This window comes from Helianthus annuus, chromosome 1 (assembly GCF_002127325.2).
Source record: "Helianthus annuus cultivar XRQ/B chromosome 1, HanXRQr2.0-SUNRISE, whole genome shotgun sequence".
Taxonomy (NCBI): Eukaryota; Viridiplantae; Streptophyta; class Magnoliopsida; order Asterales; family Asteraceae; genus Helianthus; species Helianthus annuus.
The window spans coordinates 141870823-141876822 of NC_035433.2; positions in this window are offsets into that span (position 1 = coordinate 141870823).

Here is a 6000-nt window from a genome sequence, read left to right on the forward strand (position 1 = left end):
TTTGTGCATAGAGGAGTTGTACGAAATGCTTGGAGAGGTTTTCAAAAAAATTGATATTACACTTATAATCCACAATTATTTATTTTTTACTATTAACCTAAAAGTTTTCAATCTTTTGCAATTTAACTTTACAACCATTTTACTTTCAACTTTGTTACTCTGTACTTTTCATATTTTGCAATTTTGTTTTACGATTCGTTCTAAATTTTGCGAGTTAACACGTGCTTGCATGGTTCAACGTTTTTACGTTTCGTTTCAATTTCTGCAAGTTAACACGGCGCAACGTGCGTGTGTGGGTTAACATTTTTGCGTTGCCTATTTTTTTCCCGTTTGACAGGTCTGTCGCAATGCGCGTGTCCTAAATCGACTTAGTTGTTATTTTCTATTTTTTACGTTTCGGTCTAATTTCTTTGTATTAACACGCCGCAACTTCATTGTTGGTAGTCGCTAGCAGTTGTGTGACATTGGTGCTATTTGACACAGTTTTACGCCCCCACTGCAACACGGGTGAGTTTAATACTAGTTTCATTAAATTATTAGTGACAAGTTAATGACGTTGTACACTTGTACTATTGTAGGAGTAATATGGTTATTGTTTGCTATGTTTAACGCATGAGAAGCCCAACAACTTAAATTAACGCCCACGAGATCCGTATCGAAAGCCATGATCAAAGGATATTTCATTATTTTGCATAATTCTATTTTAGCACTCTCCTTTCATTTTATATAGGTTAACTATTACATATATAACTAATGTTGATTGTAATAAGTAACACATTTATACTTACATTTAAGAAACTAAAATTTTGTTATATATATATATATGGTTATCATTCCGCCAACAATTTTTTAGGATCAAATACTAATTTTAATTAAAAAATTATATAGTTTTTAATTAAAAAATTTATATAGTTTTGTCATTTTGGCAAATGACATTATTGACTATTAATTATTCACGTGATTTACTTAAAAAATACAAATAAAGAAAATAACCCCGTCCCCCACCCCACCCCACTCCACCCCACCCCTTTATTGTTTTCGATCTCACTATCGTTCAACAAATGGAGCCCAACCCTTACACTATCGTTTAGCAAATGAATTGTCGATGACTAGTGGTGGTCCAACGAAGATGGTAAAAATGATCCGACAAAGGTGACACCTTGAAGACATGTCACAAATGATTTAACAAAAATGGTATGCCGGTAACAACTCAAAGTTTGTCTGCCCATACCAAATACCAACACGACCAATAATAACTAAATGTTGTATAATATCATCTAATAAAAACTTTAAAACCATTCTAATGGACTTAGTTAATACTTTACGTCTAAACCAGAGAGAACAATATAGGTTGATTCGTCATCACAACATCATAATTGTTCAATTATTTTCTACCACTATTCAAACAGTATTTGAAGTGAGCTTTTAAAAAACATGTGTTTGAGATAAAAGGATACACATTTAAAACACGTGTGTAACCGGTTGAAAGTCGGAACTAGCACTTTACATCTAGCAAAATTCTCCACGCTACGCAGCGGGAATTTAGTCGCTATCGATTTGTTTCAAGACAGTACTAGTATAGTAATGTCATGCGGTATAGCAACCGAAACAAAAAACCTAGAAAATTAAAGCCGTGATATGATCAAAACTATATCTAGAAATAAAGAAAACAAGTTACGTCTACTAAGGTTCAACTCGTGTTACACCATAAGGTAAGCGTATGTTAAAATATATCATACTATGTTAAAATATTAGGCAATATCTAATCGTGTTAAAATGTTTACGCAAAATCTAATTGATTTATTCCCTAGTCGGATTTAAGAAAAAAATAAGTCGTAAGGATTTAAGAGGAAAACATAAGTAAAATATAAAAGGATTTAAGCAATATTCTCATTTATTTATTTGACAAATATATTATGGATGAAAACCACAAAGTGATAAATTATTTCAAAGGAAGTCTATAGGTTGTCTCTATTACAATATTATTCAGATGAAAGTGGTAAATGGTAATAGCTAAACATAATACGTGATTGGTTTAGAAAAAATACTCTAATACATAGCTATAAGATAAAAAGAAAATGCGGAAGAAAAAGGAAAAAACAAATCGAAAAAGGAAAAGATGATGTAGCAGCTTGCCGGTGTCACTGTACATTCATTTGGTAAATGTTAATATTAGAGTAAATTATAAGTTTTGTCCTTTATCTTTGTACCGAAATACAGGCGGTGTCCTTTGCCTTTAAATTTGACGAGTTTTGTCTTTAATGTTTCAAAATCCACAAACACGAAGGAGCATGCAAGCTCGAAACCCTGGAGGGAAAATAGATCCCCAGAACCTGAAATTTGATGCGGTTACGCAAAGGTTGCGTTTAAAAAGGTCGAAGAATGGGAAAAATAAGCCAGGGACCACAAGGGGGAAAATAACAAGAACAAGGACATGGGTTTAGCATTCACCCCTCTTTTGTTGATCTTTAAAGAACATTCACCCCCATTTTGTATTTTAATTCTGAAAATGTGTGTATCAAACTAATCTATGATGAAATGACAATAGACGTGTTATCTTAGCATCCACCTAAAGTTCCAAAACATGCGACAGTATCACGGGACTATTATGTAAAGAATAAAAAGATATTTAAAAAAAAAACAAAATTCAGCACTCTCTCACTCTTCTCTCTCTCACACACCTGCCATCACCTCCCACTCCCATTTCCTATCGAAATCATGAGGGTTTCCCCTTTTTTCCTTCTAACATTGTTCCCCCATTATCAAACGATTTGTTTGATAAAAGCAGAGATAAAAAATGAATCATCAGAATCACATTTTAATATCGCGAATCAGGATACTGGCATCTATAGTATCTTTGCGGAATAAAGATCTAGGGTTTGAGTGACGGGACCAAACAGAGATCTAGGGCGGCGGGGATGTGGCAGAGGGTTTTATGGTGGTGGTTAAGTGACGGAACCAAGCAGGTGGTTAGTCGTCTGAGGTTTAGAGGTGGGCTAGGATTACGAGCGGGTTGAGGGATGTTGCAGAGGGTGGTGGAAAAGCGGTGGTGGGTAGGTGTTGGTGGAGGTACAACGGATGGTGGTGGCTACAGATGTATGATGGAGGTGGTGGCGGGTGTTTGTTTACGGTTGTGATGTGTGGGGTGGGTGGTGCTATGGTGGGGACTGGGGAAGGGGTGGGTGGTGCTATGGTGGGGGGGGGGCTGGTGAAGGGGTGGGTGGTGGTGGTTTGGCAGGTTAGGTTAGAGATTGAGATAGAAAGAGAGTAGTTGAGAGATAGATGAAGGTTATTTAAAAGGTAAAATGACAAAAGTGCACTCATGTGCAAGGCACATGATCTGATTTAATACAAAAATGTAACTGAGTTAGGGCTAAAGGACATAACATGTCGGATTTTGAAATGTTAAGGACAAAACACGTCAAATTTAAAGGCAAAGGACACCTCCTGTAGTTTGGTACAAACATAAAGGACAAAACTTGTAATTTACTCTTAATATTATAATATTATAATATTATAATATAATAACAGAACTATATATAGATTGTTTTATATATAAACTTGATCAAAACCATATAAACTTAAAAGCAAATGGTTTTCAAACCTAAAAGGCCGGACTTTCTAGTCCGATCTAAGTAAAACCGACTTTCTCGTTTTGTGCAAACACCGATCTAAAATGAATCGTGCTGACCGATAGTCATCATAGACCACCGTAGAAAAATAAAAATGTTTACCTAATATACTTAGTATATGATTTCAAAAACATTACAAAAGGTTTTCAAAAACATATTTTTAACAATTCCATGCATAGCTTTCAAAAACAAACAGCCCGTATGTTGTCTTAGCATACGTGGTATTCGATTTTCAAGAACACCCTGCTTTGTATGCTAGCTTAGCATGCTTGGCATAATGATTTCAAGGATCCATTTGGTTCATATGTTGTCTTGGCATATATAGCACCTTGATTCCATAAACACTATACTTCGTATGTGGTCTTAGCATACTTAGTACCAAGTTCCTAAACATTTCCCAATATACGAATTCCAAATCCTTATAGGATCTTCTTCATAGTTAGATCTTTGTGGATGTTTAAAGCGCAAAATCAAAAGTCCTTAATTGGATTCTTTGTGTGCTTTAATACGAATGTTACGATTCATTGTGAATGAAATCAAATCCTTATAAGATCATCCTATCTTTATAGATAGATTCTTGAGGATGTTTAAAGTGCTAGTTGTAGTCCATTGATCGGATTCCTAGTGTACTTTGAATACACCTGTACAAATCAACATCAAGTTAATGACAAGTTAATAACAAACTAATAACGAAGTGATAACCAAGTGGACAATTGTGTGACTATTATGTGCTTACGTGTTATGTGTTCGACCGATTCTATCCCCTACACATTATAAAATAAATTGTGCGAACTGTGCAAGGAATTACGTAATTATGGATGCATACATAATTATGGAATTCCACATAATTATGGAATTCAGTGCATAGAAACCACAACAAGTTTTGTCATGTATCAATCTAATCAAGAAACAAAAGTTAACTATGATCATTTCCATTTCTGATGAAGTACCCGCTGAGGAAAAATGAACTAGCTATTCATTTTTCGCTTTTGAAAGAAATATCTGCTGAGGGAAATGAATAATCTATTCATGAACCATGTTCATTTTTATTTCTTATGATGTGCCCCTGAGGAAAATGAATTATCCATTCATTTTCGCTTCTGAGAAATATCCACTGAGGAAAATGAACAAATTCATTTTCATTTCTGATAAAGTACCCATTGAGGAAAGTAAACCATCCGTTCATTTTCGCTTTTGAAGAAATACCCACTGAGGAAAATGAATAAATTCATCCCATTTCCGACGAAGTACCCACTGAGGAAAATGAATTGATCATTCATTTTCACTTCTAAAGAAATACCCACTGAGGGAATGAATAATCTTGCATTAAATTTGTCATTTTCATTTCTAATGAAGTACCCACTGAGGAACATGAACCATCCGTTCATTTTCACTTCTGAAGAAATACCCACTGAGGAAAATAAATAAATCCATTCCACTTCTGATGAAGTATCCACTGAGGAAAATGAATTATCCATTCATTTTCACTTCTAAAGAAAAATCCACTAGGGAATGAATAATCCTGTATCGATTCTTTCATTTCCGCTTCAGACGAAGTACCCATTGAGGAAAATGAATCACCCATTTATTTTCGCTTCTGTATTGACAAAACTCAGCACTCTCTCACTCTTCTCTCTCACACACACCTGCCATCACCTCCCACCCCCGTCTCCTATCGAAATCATGAGGGGTTCCCCTTTTTTCCTTCTAACATTGTTCCCCCATTATCAAAAGATTTGTTTGATAAAAGCAGAGATAAAAATTGAATCATTAGAATCACATCTTAATATCGTGAATCAGGATAAAGATCTAGGGTTTGAGTGACGGGACCAAACAGAGATCTAGGGCGGTGGGGATGTGGTAAAGGGTTTTATGGTGGTGGTTAAGTGACGGAACTAAGCAGGTGGTTAGTCGTCTGAGATTTAGAGGGCCTATGGTGTAGGTTCTTGCGGGTTTCAGATGGGCTAGGATTACGAGCGGGTTGAGGGATGTTGAAGAGGGTGGTGGAAAGGTGGTGGTGGAGGTACAATGGATGGTGGTGGCTACAGATGTATGATGGAGGTGGTGGCGAGTGTTTGTTTACGGTTGTGATGTGTGGGGTGGGTGGTGCTTTGGTGGGGTCTGGTGAAGGGGTGGGTGGTGGTGGATTGGCAAGTTAGGTTAGAGATTGAGATAGAAAGAGAGTAGTTGAGAGAGAGATGAAGCTTATTTAAAAGGTAAAATGACAAAAGTGTCCTTATGTGCAAGGCCCATGACCTGATTTAATACAAAAATGTAACTGAGTTAGGGCTAAAGAACATAACATGCGGGATTTTGAAATGTTAAGGACAAAACTCGTTAAATTTAAAGGCAAATGACACCGCCTGTA